Genomic DNA, 14,966 nt, shown 5'->3' with positions numbered 1-14,966 from the left:
GGAGAGCGTCTCTGAACGTCTCTGCCTTTCCGATGGTTCGCTGGCATATAACCCCTTCAGTCCGTCGGGGTAACATCACCTCCAGTCAATTGTCGAGCCCGTACAGGTGTCGTCATTTCAGGCCAATGGGGACACAGACTGGGCTCTCCCCTCCGATGGCCACATCGGTCTCACGCTGCTTCTTTGTCCGGGCGTCCTGGAACCAGCTTCCAGTGCTGCAAAGCAGCTTAGCCTTCTCGGGACTAAGGTCAACCACCTCGAAACGTGCTGACCTCCATGTACACTTTCGGGATGGGACACCCGAGGGGGGAGGCAAAATCTCCCCGCGCGACACACAAGAGCAGGCTAACCAGTCAGTTTGGCTGGTCTGGTGACGCGATTGATGGGCGCCTGCGCACCATAACTGGGCAAGGTCGTCAAAGTGTTGGGCTCGGGGAACTTGACCTATCCTGAGAAATGGTCCCTATCTAACAACGTGCACCCAATGCATGGCACGAGGGCGTTTTTGCATTTTCCCCCCATGTAAATGCGGCTGCAGGCCCTGTTGTGCCATTACCACCAGCCCGGATTCCGAATCTGCAAGATGCAAAATTATCCTTCGAGCGCCCAAATTCTCCCTTGAAAAGTCAAGATGCTGAGCCGTCAGGCAGAGGTGTCCTGCGGGAGAAGCATCGGCGAGCAACTTGTTCAGACGTGTCGCCAAGTGACAGACAGCCCGGCGCCGTAGACACCCACTAGGTGACCTCCGGCCCTTGCCTGAAGGTCACCGCGCCCGCCACAATTGAACCAGGTGGCCAGTGCGGTCGCTGGTTGGACCTCTCGGACGACCGTCGAGTGCTCGCTTTGTATTGGGCCGTTTGGATGACAATGGTTTTGGGGGCTTATAAGCGGAGGCGCGCCGCCTGAAAAACCGGATCCGCCGACCCACCGGGAGCCAGTGCCGCTCTCGACTGGAGCGAGATGTGTCACGCGTTTTCGCCGGACGTTGCCGTGCGGGAACAGTCGCGTTTGCTGTGAGCTCTCGGCCCCAGTGCCGATCCCTTCATGTCCTGTATAATGACCTGTATATAGTGTATAAAGTCCCTTTTGTTATTCTCATCGACGCCTGGCTCGGAGTCTTCGCTACCAACGCTCTGTCACGATACGGGTGACGAGCGCTACGGGACCACAAAGTCGTAATAGTGGTGCAGCGGTGCAAAGTCGTAACAGTGGATGGCAGCTACGGGATTGACCGGCATCAGCTACCTCGGCGCGGTGAGTGCCTGAAGTTTACCTCAAACACCAGACTTTCTCTGACACAGGTTATAGTAGCTCAGGGAAGGATTTGGTGTTGCATTGTGTTAACCTTGTGTGTTTCAAGCCTAGTTAGAGTGTTTTGAAAACCAGGGGATGCTGAGGGGGTAAACAGGGCAGTGTGTGAAATACTTGCATATGTCTTACTAGTAGCATTATAATAGCGTACGGCAGGTATATTCAAAAAGGGTAAACAGCAGGAGGACAGTGTGAACGATGGAGAAGTACAAGGTCAAGGAACTTCTCCAAATTTGTGAGGAGTTGGGCATTGAGTTGGGCTCAACCAAAAGAAAGAATGCGATCCTTGAGGTCATGAGGACTGGGGACGTAACGGCTGAGGAAGCCGAAGAGGCCTGGGCGGATATCAATGAACGTCGGGAAAGGGAGGAGAAGGAACGTTGTGAGGGGGAAAGGAAAGAAAAGGAACGTCGCGAGGAGGAAAAGAGGGAGAAGGAACGTTGCGAGGAGGAAAGGAAAGAAAAGGAACGTCGGGAGTGGCAGGCAGAAAAGGAACGTAGGGAGTGGCAGGCAGAGAGGGAACGTCGCGAGCACGAGCTTAAAATGAAAGAGTTGGAGACCCGAAATAGCTCGCCGGCGCCTAGTCTAACTTCTAACGTTCCAAGAATACGCGATCAACTTCCACCCTTTGTCGTCGAAGAGGATATGGCCAAATACCTCGTGAAATTTGAGCACGTGTGCGAACGGAATAGCATTGAGCGATCCCTCTGGGCACAGAATCTGTTAGCCTTGCTTCCTGGGGAGGCATCAGACGTAATAACTTGCTTATCGAAAGAGGCGTTTGAAAGCTACAGTGATGTGAAGGAAGCGCTACTTCGGAAGTACAAATTGTCGCCCGAAGCTTTCCGGCAGAGGTTCCGGTATGCAAAAAAGGGCAAGGAGTCGAATGTTGACTTCGCGTTTCGTCTAAAAGCCGACCTGGTGGAATGGCTGAAGGGCGAAGAGGTTTACGACGACCGCGACAAAATCGTCGAATGCATCGCGTTGGAGCAGTTCTACCGTTGCATTGATGAGGATGTCAGGCTCTGGCTGCAAGATAGGCTAAAGGAGGTTAAGCTAAACAAGGCAGCAGAGTTAGCGGAAGAGTATTACACCCGCCGCAGCTTGCACAGCAAGGCAGTGCGCGTAGAAAAAGAAGATAGGAGAGATGGGTTTTCCGGGGAGCCCGATGAACGAAAAGAAATCAGGCGTCGCGAGTTTCGGGAAGACGAGTCCCTTCCCAAAGAAACTGTAAGGGAATTGACAGAATGCATCTCAGAATGATGACGATGGTCCGAAACAGCGAAACGATACGACGCGTTCTTTTGAAAAACGGAAACCGTTAACCTGCTACAATTGCAAAAAGCAAGGGCACATCGCTGCAAGCTGCCCAGAGAGAATTGCTTTTGCAACAATACAGGATACTCACAAAAACATACGTCTATTGGAGCCCTATGTGCAGGAAATTAAGATAAACGGTAAGAAGTGCCGTGCACTTCGGGACTCTGCAGCAACTATGGACGTTGTTCACCCGTCTTTCGTCTCCTCGAGTGATTTTACGGGAGAGTGTGCTAGGATACGGCAAGTGGCCGAGGAGGGGAGTGTCTGTTTACCGATCGCAACGGTTATCATTGAAGGAGAGTTTGGGAAACTTAACACCGAAGCCGCTGTGTCAGCCGCCCTCCCGGAGCACTTTCCCTACCTCTTCTCAAATAGCTCGGAGCAGCTGCTGAAGGATCAGGGCGAATCGTTCTTTGCCGACGGGGCGTACATGGCCCTCACGCGATCCAAAGCGCGCCCGCTGTCGAGGGAACTTGACTTTGCGTCGGTGAGCGAACAGCGGTGCGGCACACGGACCGATCAAGGTAACTTGAGTGGCGAGCAGGCACGGGAGAGGCAGAGCTCGGAGGCTGGCCTGGGCGAGCGTGTCCTGGAAGTGAGTGGGAGTGACGCGTGCAGTGCTAGCCGCGATATAGACGCGACGCCGCAATTAGGCAACGCGGGCTCCACACTCGCTCCGGTTTCCGCCAGCTGGCAGGAGCAGGCGGCAGTTGAAAGAGAAACTCTGATTCGCGAGCAACAGGAAGACTGTTCACTAGCCGATCTGAGGAAGAGCGTCAAACGGGGAGTGAAAAAAAAGAGGGTTTCATTTGGCAAGGAATCTGGCTTATTGTACCGCCGCTACACGGATAAGCAGGGTCGCAAATATAAGCAGCTTCGGATTCCGCGAAAATATCGCCGGGAAAAATGAATGACCTCATTTGCTTCCTCAGTAGTATGTTTTCGGTCCAAGTGATTTCAAGGGGACCATTCTATTTGTCATTATTATTGTTGATTATTAATTATTTCTGATATTTTGGTGTGTTGTTAAGTTGAAAACTGGTTGTTTGAGCCTTGTGTACTAGATCGTACACCTGCCTCTTGTTGCAGCGGGAGCAAAAAGGGGGATAGCAATTCAGTTAGGTTGATTTGGATTATAGCCTTGTCTGGTGTTTGACGGGAGACAGAGGGCACTTGTTCGTGTTGGGTGTTGCCTTTTGCCGGTCGGTTTTGCAAGCTGCAGAACGACCAACCGGGACCAGTGGCGAGAAGCAAGGGCTTAGGAACGACCCGAGCGGAGCTGGTCGAGGTGCCTTGGCGACAACGCGGTGAGCAGAGCTCCTGTCCTGGCAAGTCGGACCTGGGCACGTGAAGTTACCTGGCGTCCCGACACTGGACGTGAACTTGGACGAGCCTGACGAACGTGCGCGCCTGGCATCCGAGCCACGTGGAGGCAGCTCGTCTTCCCGGCGCCTTATCTGAGGGCGGGGATGCTGTTGTGCCATTACCACCAGCCCGGATTCCGAATCTGCAAGATGCAAAATTATCCTTCGAGCGCCCAAATTCTCCCTTGAAAAGTCAAGATGCTGAGCCGTCAGGCAGCGGTGTCCTGCGGGAGAAGCATCGGCGAGCAACTTGTTCAGACGTGTCGCCAAGTGCCAGACAGCCCGGCGCCGTAGACACCCACTAGGTGACCTCCGGCCCTTGCCTGAAGGTCACCGCGCCCGCCACAATTGAACCAGGTGGCCAGCGCGGTCGCTGGTTGGACCTCTCGGACGACCGTCGAGTGCTCGCTTTGTATTGGGCCGTTTGGGTGACAATGGTTTTGGGGGCTTATAAGCGGAGGCGCGCCGCCTGAAAAACCGGATCCGCCGACCCACCGGGAGCCAGTGCCGCTCTCGACTGGAGCGAGATGTGTCACGCGTTTTCGCCGGACGTTGCCGTGCGGGAACAGTCGCGTTTGCTGTGAGCTCTCGGCCCCAGTGCCGATCCCTTCATGTCCTGTATAATGACCTGTATATAGTGTATAAAGTCCCTTTTGTTATTCTCATCGACGCCTGGCTCGGAGTCTTCGCTACCAACGCTCTGTCACGAAACGGGTGACGAGCGCTACGGGACGACAAAGTCGTAATAGTGGTGCAGCGGTGCAAAGTCGTAACAGCCCCCAGGATTGGATCGCGCGGCCTCGGGATCCAATGCCACTGCCACTCAGCCACCTGGGCGGGTCATGATTAACAGAGCCTCACATGTCGTACGCTTGACTAAAAAACTGTTTTCTTTATTTTTGGTAGGATCTTTAGAAGTTTATATCATTCCAATTACAATCATAGAGACTGCAGGGTAGGTTCTGCTGGTCATACGTAAAATGTGTGGCCGTAACTTCAGCTTTTACTTTATGTATCTGTATTTATGTCTGCTTGTGCAACGCACGCCATCTATTCAGGGGAATAATTCGTACGGTAAAACAAATCAAACGGCAAGAACCACACTCGCATATACGCGCACACGCCATCACTCTATAAAGCGCCCCCCCCCGCCCCCCCCCGCCCCCCCCCCCCCCGCCCTAGACCCAGGCTCTATGGGGAACTGCTACCAGCTAGGACAACAACAAATACCATGAATAAATTGTACTTTTGCATTTGTTAACGGTCAATACTGCCTGTTCTTTTTGAGAGGCTCTATATTCATTCAGCGCAGAGGCGAGAATTAGCTGAGTTACCGGAAGAAAAGGCTGCTTCTCGTGGCTAATGCTAGACGTATTTAATAGATTGATGATTACAAAACATAAGCAATTGAAAGAAATGCGGCAGCTCCAATAAAATTGCCACCATAATCAGTGCGGTCAAGAAATAAATGAGTAAATGAATGGCCTTGCTAAGGATGTGCCGATATAGTTCCCGTTCATATATTTTTATGCAACAGCCTCTTTAACAGCCAAAGTCAAAATTCTTAGAAATTCCCGAAGACGCACTGACAAACTCTTTAAAAACGGTTAAGACGAAGGGTAACACTGTTATCTGCAGATACCCAGCACTTTTCTAAAACTGACTGAGAAAAAAATGTAACACTACGATTTACGGCTTGCAGAATTCACTGCTATCTAGATAGTTTAGCCTTAAATATCGTACTTCCACGAACATACTGATTTTAGAACTATTGCTGACGTAATCATGAAAAATTGTCAGTTTTGCCTGAAGGCGAAACATTTTAAGTGCTAAGAACGTTTAGTGTTGCACTGAAGGCGCCTCAGAATCCTGGCGTGAGCAGCACGACAACAATGTTGCTGATGTCGCACCTGAATGGTACAGCGAGCGTAACTAAACAAAAAACCACCCTCACTGAAGAGAGAGAGACAAAGTGCGAGAGAGCGAGGGATTGATTGGGAAGTAGGAAATTTTCTCTGACCCTTTAAGGGGCATGGCGAAGCGCCTAGTGACCGTTGGTCTGCGTCCAAGAAAATTACAAAATAAATTTAGCTTGTCGTTCATGACGCAGCCGTTTGCACACAGCTGTTCAGCAGCAGCGCTAAGGTTGTGTGTGCCTGCAACGCGCATGCCAGCAGTAGAATTCATAACGCTGTCCTGACTCCGGCAAAAGAGGACCGCATGGAGCGTGACGGTCTTCGCACTTCGTTTTGTCGCTTTTTGGAGCAAAATTAACTCAGCGTCTGTGGACAGGCAGTGTCCACGCTTTCGTCAACCACAGTAGGATATCACGGAAACGCCAACGCGCAAACTTGTCTCAAATATTGGTTCAATTGCTATTGCTTTAAAATACATGACCATCACACGCGCTGCGTTAAATGGTTTAACGGAATCATTCATCGACAGTTGCGAAGAACACTGCTCTTGTTCCGAAGGAATTTGCAAATATAGGGCACCGCGCCAAGCTAGAGACTTCTTCAGAGGGGAACGCCTCACTGAACATAAACTACGATATATAGTTCACTTGATTTTATCATAAAGCGAATAGCTTCATTATAAAATAGCAGCCGTTATCGTGGTTCGTAGTCGATGGTCGGTGGGCCAAGAGAGTTAAACCAAGGTAAACCAAGAGAGTCGCAGTTTCGCCCGACCGGCGAAGCATCGATTGCAATAGTAAATTCGTAGACAGCTATACGAAGTAAGGATAGTAATTTTATCAGCCGTATAAGGTTATACACATTCGATTACTAACTAAATCAGCAAGCGTGGTGTCAGCACGCACAGGCTGAACATGAACACATCACACTCGATGACCGCGGACACTGCGTTGCTGAGCGCTTGAACTCCGAGTTCTGCAGCGAGATGGCGTTAAATTTATCTGCTTTGAGAGCTCTTCGTCGAGAAGGTAGTAAGTTGTGTGCGATGACGGTCGCGACTCACAAAGCAGGATCCACCAGTCTCCTTTTGTCAATGTATATCGCAAGGCTGAAAAGCGACAATCCGTTCCAACTGAGACAGCCGCCTTCATTCAAAACTTCTTTACATTTCCCACATATCAAAATTGCTCAAGTGACATGCGCTGAGTAATGAACAAGAAGAAAGTGTGTTAAGTGAGGTGCCCAATATCTATGAATCATATAATAAGAAGCCAACAAACAAGCACACCACGGAAAACACAGAAGAAATTATTTGTGTCTACTACTTGAAATAAAGCAAAATTAAAGTATTGAAATTGAAAGTAGCCTCCACTCACAAACCATGACTTTCTGGGTGAAGGCAACTGTTCAATAAAAGATCACGTACTCGCGACGCCAGCGGCAGAAAGGATGTTGCACATCCGCCGCCAAGGTTTGTGAGTGGTGGCGCTGATTAATACTATCAGGATTATTTCTAGTAGTAACACATCTACCCTGAGAAGTGGATGGGGAAACCGCGCCGTGGTAGCTTAATTGGTTAGGACATCACACGCGTAATTCGAATACGCGGGACCGTTCCTTACCTGCAGCTAGTTGTTTTTTCATCCACTTTCACCGTCATTTATTTATCATTTCTCTATATTCAATTATTAGGTACAAATAATTTCCCCTGTGTTTTCCTTGGTGTCCTTGTTGGTGTTTCATAATATGTATAATAAAAATTGGGCCCCTCAGTTCGACGAGGGTATCTTCTCGTTCTTACATAACGAGAGTTTCGAATCCGACAACATTGATGCCTTCAGGTAGCATGTGCGGGTTTATTGACCAGTTTCCTTCAGCCAGAAAGATCACGTACTCGTGACGCCTGCGGCAGAAAGGATATTCCATATCCACCGCCAATGTTTGTCAGTGATGGCGCTGGTTAATTCTTCCGGATCACTTCTCGTAGAAACATATAAACACCTCGGAAAGTGTATGGGGAAACGTTGTCGCGGTAGCGCAATTGGTTGGAACATCGCATGTGTAATGCGAGGACGTAGGATCGTTCTCCACCTGCGGCAAGTTGCTTTTCATCCACTTTCAATTACATTAATTTATAGTTTCTTTATTTTAATTAGTTATTACAAGCAATTTCCTCTGTGTTGTCCTTGGTGTCTTTGTTCGTTGGCTTGTTATGATGCACTGAGTAGTGTACTACCTTAGGTTGAATTATCAGGAATGTGTCCTTGAGGATTAAAAACTACTGTTCCATGTTTCACACTGTGCGCAGCGCCTGTGCTAGCGTTGTGAATTTTTCATTTTTTTTTTAAATTACATCTGCTTTGGCAGACTCCGCACTCATTTTTTGCGTCTGTATTCTGAAACCGCAAGTTTTTCATGCCTTTGTCATGTAGTCTGACGGACGCCTAATATAGAGAACTGGCTACCTGCCTATATCCGTGCTGTAAAAGGCCCATCTGAAGCCTGCCAAGAATTGTAAAAGGTAGCATTCTTCCTAGTTATATCTAGCTACACCAGTGCGTGAGTCACCCGCAGAAGGGCGCCGGGCGTCTCATGAGATTTCTTGATCAACATACCTGGCATATTGAATGACGTACTCTTTAAGGTGACCCTTGCATAGCTACAAAATGACAGCAAACAGCCCAAATAAGATCGACGTAATATTATGCACCAACGCCTCACCTATAGTTTTTAGTAACGATCGAAGAACCATACAAAAGCCCTACCGAAGCAAAACAAGAGCACTATACCTTTGAAAAAACAAACAAACAAGAAATACTTAGCATGGATGTTTTGGACAGAACCAGTCAATTTTTTTTTTCGCAGAGTAGCCTATATCGAGAAATTTCTTGCCTTGCACTTTAGGAATGAAAACACGTGGACGTTTTAACTCCGACTAATAATGCCCGTTACAGCGCGGCGCACAAAACGTCGCCGGCATTTTGCTGCTGGTTGAACATCCGCACGAAGCTTCCCGGCACACAGCACCTCCAACTACCTTTAACGAGAAGCCGCAAAAATCTTGATGAGGCGCCTCCTCCAGTCACGAGCTGGTAGCCGCATATAATCTACTTTTCACACAATACACGCGGAGTCACCGGCACAGATGCTCAGCGGCGCCTGGTGGAGCATCGCTACAGCTCCAGATTGCTGCTTGCACGTGCCGCACGTTTTTTAGACGTGAGAAACTGCTGGGGTGCTCCAGAGAAACGCGCTCATTGGCTGGTTGAGCAAAATCGGGTGATCTAATTGGCTGGTTGAGCACTACGTCACGCGAAGGCGGTAGTATCGCCGAAAGTGTAGTTCGTGGCCGAAAAGAATTCACCGAGAATCCGTACCGATGAGGACACGATGTGTTTTTTTGTTAGGCCACAATCGTTCGCGTCTTTTTCACGTTCCATAGCCAGACAGCTCCTTAAAAGACCCGATCGGCGCGTGCACCCCATGCCACTTTGTGGTCTTCTGTCCTTGTGACAGCCCGAACTTTGAAGCACCGTGTCTGACTGCACGGTCGCCGGGACCGGCCCGCTTTGCCCTGTAATTTCGTCGCAGCAGATTAGGCTACGTAGAAACAGTAAGATGTTGTACCGACTTCCTTATCGAGCCCAAGTTAACTAGGTCCCAATATTTCTGAGCCTAAGTACGAATGCCATCGCCGATTTAACCAACTCTACAAGAAGCTACCATATGTGCCGACGTAGTCGCTGATGACGTCATATTGGATGTGTGTGGCTTAGTTTCGTCCACTAACCATGTCGAACCCTACAATCGATATGGCGCAAGCTGGCGCGAAACGGCGCGCGAGAAATCATTTCATTGGTGCCACAAGATCGTGTACAACGTGGTTCTCCTATTGTCGCTGTTGTCGCACATACGTGTGCTCGCGATATACACACTACTCAATTTGAGGGATCATGTTGGTGCACCTGGCACCGTCTAGCGGAAACCCAAACAATGCTGGATAGCCAGGTACATGCAAAATGTTTCGCAGAACAGATTCCCACAATGCGTGGCATTTCCACAAAAGGTTTTCGCCTATGATACCCGCTTCTTCTCTCACCTTGTTTATGTTTTCCGTCGTTTTCTGTATTACAATCTCCTGTTGTTCGTTGTACTTAGAGCTTCGTAGAGAGAACACTGCCGTCTGCCGAAACCCAGAAGCGCTATCTTTAGCGCGCTTTCGAGCTTGCCAGCGGCCAGTTAATGGCGCATGCGGAGGCGATAATTACATGCGGAAGCATTGCCGAGGAAAGGAAACTTGAACACAGCTTCGATGATGATGATATGTGTTTTATGGTGCAGGGGCCAGATATGGCCAAAGAAGGCAATAACAAATGGTAATTATATCGATTAATTGCGGATGGCGTGGACAGCGAACTCCTCATCGTAGATATGACATGACTGAATATGGAACTAAGACCTGTCGTTGTAAATTGCGTGAAATATTTTCACGTCGTAGTGACGGTTAAGAAGGCAGCAAAACTGTGATTAACGAAACGAGCATTTTATTGGGCGAACTTGTGCCCTCAAAAACAGGTTACACTCAAAGAACAGCGGTAGCGGCGAACACGATCGGCGGTCGTCGAAATCTGATCAACGGGTCAAGCACGTCGGCTTTTATACATCAAACGTCGAATGTTTCAGACTAATCGCTGGGACCCGCGCGCCTTCCACAATGTTCTACATCATGCGCGTCGCGCACACATGCAATCAGATTACACAAGATTCGGTCACAGCCAGTGGATGGAACCAACCATAACATTCCAGAAACTTCCGACACATGCAAGCGCGTCCTGAGCTGTGCGATAACATTTGTTAGGCGGTGAAACGTGCCGCCCGATGAAGACAAATACACGTGTCAATATGTAGGTACTAGAATAATGAGGCTGACTGGTTAGTGATGTGGGCTATGGCAATCGGGTTTCGTTAAAAACATCACGCAACAAAACATAACAGTGACACAAGAGCTTCGAGAGAGCCCTTGAATACAAGAGCTGTTAATCGTGCACTAAAAATTACCTGGCCAAATGATTTTCAGAGTGACTGTTTGAGTGAAAAATTTAGGCTAATTTCAGGATAAAAAGCGGATCATTGCTAAGAAAAAATACCGGGTGAGGTGGTAAATTATCCCGATATGCGTAAGGGAAACACGTTTTCCTCTCTGCTTCTATTCAAGGCAATGATTAAGAACCTGGAGGACTGTGATATAATTGCCGCACTTACTAGAAGTCGGAGGATCCCCCACAGTCGAGAGGTAAGAGTGAGTACTGTAAGTGCGTCCTATTCTTAATCGGCAAACAAGTAATTCCTTGTACCGTGCTGTTTTCTCACTTATCGAGTTCCATAGCTTTGGTTTTATAATGTGTAGCCCATTCGATGCTTGTTAATCCCACTCTCCTTGCCAACGATTCCCAACTTTACGGCGTAGATAAAATTTTTGGTCAGTAGCAGTGATAGCGATATTTCCATCTGTGTCACTAAAACTCACTGACGTAGCCTTTTCGTTAGCTGCTACGTTGCCTGTTATACCTTTTTGGCCAGGTACCTAGCATAAGACAATCACTTGGTTGTACATATATGCGGAGCACAAGCTGTACAGTTCATTCAAAACAGAGCTCTCGTGTTTTCCTAGACTATTTAGGGTTCTCACAACAATTACTGAATATGTGGGCACAATCGCCTTAGCGACGTTTGTGAGCCTTATGTGTTGAATAGCCGAGCGTACAGCGTATGCTTACACTGTTAAGATACTGGTGTCTGGATTTAGTGCCCCAGATGTTGAAATTGAGGGTTCGAAAGCTGCGTAAGCAGCACCAGCTGGAGACTTCGAAGGATCAGTGTAAAATTTATCGCAGGAATACTGCTCCTTCAGTTCAAGAAAATGCGATTGTATGTGAGCCTCAGGTGCTCGTTTCGATATTTCTAAGAATAAGATGTCACATTGGATAGTCTGCCATTCCCAAGGCGGTGGAAGCCGAGCAGAAGCCATTAGGACATTCTCTAAAAGTGGGATGCCTGTTTCTTCTGAAAGTGCTTCCAACTGGAGGGACCGAGTGGGCCTGGTGGCTACGTGGTTACGGAAAAGCCTGATCGTGATCAAGTCACGAATAATTTAATGGTACCGATGATCAACATCCGATTGTACCTTTAAGACATAGGAGAAGCTAGAACATGTCCTCTGGACTTGTAGAGACCATTCGTTACTTTCAACGTACAGGCTTTGTACATGGCTTGTGCGGAAGGCGCCTGTAGCAAGGCGGATACCTAATTGGTGGATAGGATCTAACATTTTCAAAGCACTAGGCGTAGCAGAATTATATCCAATGGCTCCGTAGTCAAGGCGTGATCGTAATAGGCTTTTATACAAGGTAATTATGCATCTCCTATCACTTCCACAGGATGTATGTGACACGAGCTGCAACAGGCTCACAGTCTTGAGGCACTTCACTTTAAGATACTTCAGATGGCAAATAAATGTTAGCTTATTGTCTAAGATAATACCTAAGAATTTACGTTCGGAATTCACAGATAGTCATTCTCCATGAAGGTCTATAATGGAGCCTGGTAGTACACCTCTCTTGTTCGAAAAAAGGACGCCTGTACTGTTTCGGGGGTTTAGTTTTACACCGTTCTCATCCGCCCACTTAGACAAGTTATTTTAGCCGAGCTCTACTTGTCGCTAGCAGATACTTAGGTTACATAATTTGTAACTTCTCTGGATGTCATTCAAATATACGGAATAAAACATAGTACATGGTATGACAGTCTGGATCGAGTTCATTTTGACAGTAAAAAGAGTGCAGCTCAGCACACCACCTTGTGCAGCACCAGCCCCCTGCGTAATAGGACGAGAAAGAACATTACCAACGCTAATACGCAACGTGCGATAGGAGAGGTAGCTCTGTGTCACGTTCAGCCAGTTGCCTCGAACTCCCATTCCAGTCAGGTCACGGAGAATTCCAAAACGCCCTGTTGTGTCGTACGCCTTCTCCATGTCTAAGAATACTGACAAGAAAAGCTTTGTGCACAATGGCATCACGGATATCTGTGTCGATGCGGACAAGCTGATCTGTTGTGGATCTACCGTCCCTGAAACCACGCTGTAAGGGATCGAGTATTTTGTTTTTTAAAGAAAATATAGAGAGTGCCGCTTAATCCTTTTCTCAAAGAGATTGCATATGCAACTTACCAGAGGTATGTGCCTATAACTACTGGCGGAGGAAGGGTCCTTGCTCTCTTTGAGAATATGAATTACAATTTCTTCTTTTCAGGCGGACAGAATTTATCCGGCAGAGAACATGTAGTTAAAGAGCAACAGTAATTTTCTGTGGGCTTCAGGGTGTAAGTGTTCGATGATTTCATACAGTATTATATCTCTTCCTGGAGAGAACTTATTACAATTCAGTGAAGCCTTAAACTCCGCCATGCCAAATGGGCATTTCTATGCTTCATTACCTGTGCATTTGCGACCCAGGGACTGTTGCTCTGCTTGACACTGGTATCTTGGAAATGTATCTGTGTAATGGGATGTACTGGAAATGGGCTCGAAATGTGCTTCTAGACAATGAACCTGGTCCTCAAGGGTGTCTCCTTGTATGTTTACTAGTGGTAAAGGATAACGTTTTCGGCCTTTTATTTCGTGTACGCTAGTCCAGGCTTTTCATTCGTCTGTATAAGAATTATTGTCTGCGATGTATTTTTGCCAGCTTTCTCTTTTGGTATGGCGGTGCGTTCTTCTACCTTCCGACTTTCTTTTCTAAAAGCAGATTAGGTTTTCTGCGGGCGGATAGTCAGGGAGGTGGTTCCAAGCTTTATTTTGTTTCTTTCGCGCTTCCCTACATTCATCGTTCCGCCAGGGAACACGTCGTTAAGAACGACGTCTATTTGTTGTTGGATACATATCAACGCTGCATCGACAATAAATGCTATTAAACATGCAACTGCATCCTCAATAGTAAACATTCGAATGCCATCCAAAGTCAAACATATGAGCTCTCTGTGCCGCTGGCAGTCCGCTCAGTTGACTTTCCTCTGGGGCACATGTGGGGAGCATTAATCCCGTTTTGTTAATTTCAATATAATCGAAAAATGATCACTTCCGTATAGATTCTTAAGAGCCTTCCTTTCCAAGTGTGACACGACTGTACTTGAGGCAATGCTTAAGTCTATGTATGAAAATGTCTTGTTCCGACGCTGCAAAAAGTCGGTTCTTTCTTATTTAACAAACATGCCATCTGTATATAACAACAAATTTTCTTTCAGGCACCCTCTGGCATCCCATCGGGAGTCCCCCCACAAAGTATTGCGTGCATTTGGGTCTCCAACAACAACATATGGCTCCGGAAGTTGTGCAATAAAGCTTTCAAATTCTGTTTTGGAAAGTTGATAGCTGGGCGGGATGTATAAAGAAGTAAAGGTCAGAAGCTTACAAAAATGCACTACTCTGACTCCAACGGTCTCAAAGGGCGTTTGCAGCTGTAAATGTCGGCAGGCGACACCCGTATAGACTATTATAGCAACACTGCCTGACGAGGCGAAAGCGTCGTGGTGGTCTTTGCGGTAAAAGGCATATTGTCGGAGATAGTGTGTGAAGGATTGAGGTGTGTCTCTTGCACACACAGCACCCTTGGATTAAACTTGTTTAGAAAGTTCCCTAATGTCATCAAGATTGTTTATTAGCCCACTCGCATTACGGTACATTATCTGTGCAGCCATATTGGAAGTGTTTTGCGGTGTCTTTCAAGAGAAATCATTTAGGTTAGCTCACGATCGAGACCTTTCCAGGCCCCGTGATACGGGATTTTTCTTTTTTCTTGGCGCGCTCCATGGAACTACGCTCCTTCGGCGTCTGAGACAACGCAGTAGTGTTTGTTACTTCCATCGCCTCTTTAGGGGCGCTGGATGACGCCCGCTCGGCGGGCACGCTCAAGTTTTTTTTTTCGGGCCTGGCTGGACGAGCAGTGGCCCTGGACCGGCAGGCCCGAAGGTCTGCTAGTCCATGCGGAAGTGACTAGCG

This window comes from Dermacentor andersoni, chromosome 10 (genome assembly GCF_023375885.2).
Source record: "Dermacentor andersoni chromosome 10, qqDerAnde1_hic_scaffold, whole genome shotgun sequence".
In the NCBI taxonomy this organism is placed as follows: domain Eukaryota; kingdom Metazoa; phylum Arthropoda; class Arachnida; order Ixodida; family Ixodidae; genus Dermacentor; species Dermacentor andersoni.
This window is presented reverse-complemented; position numbering follows the sequence as displayed.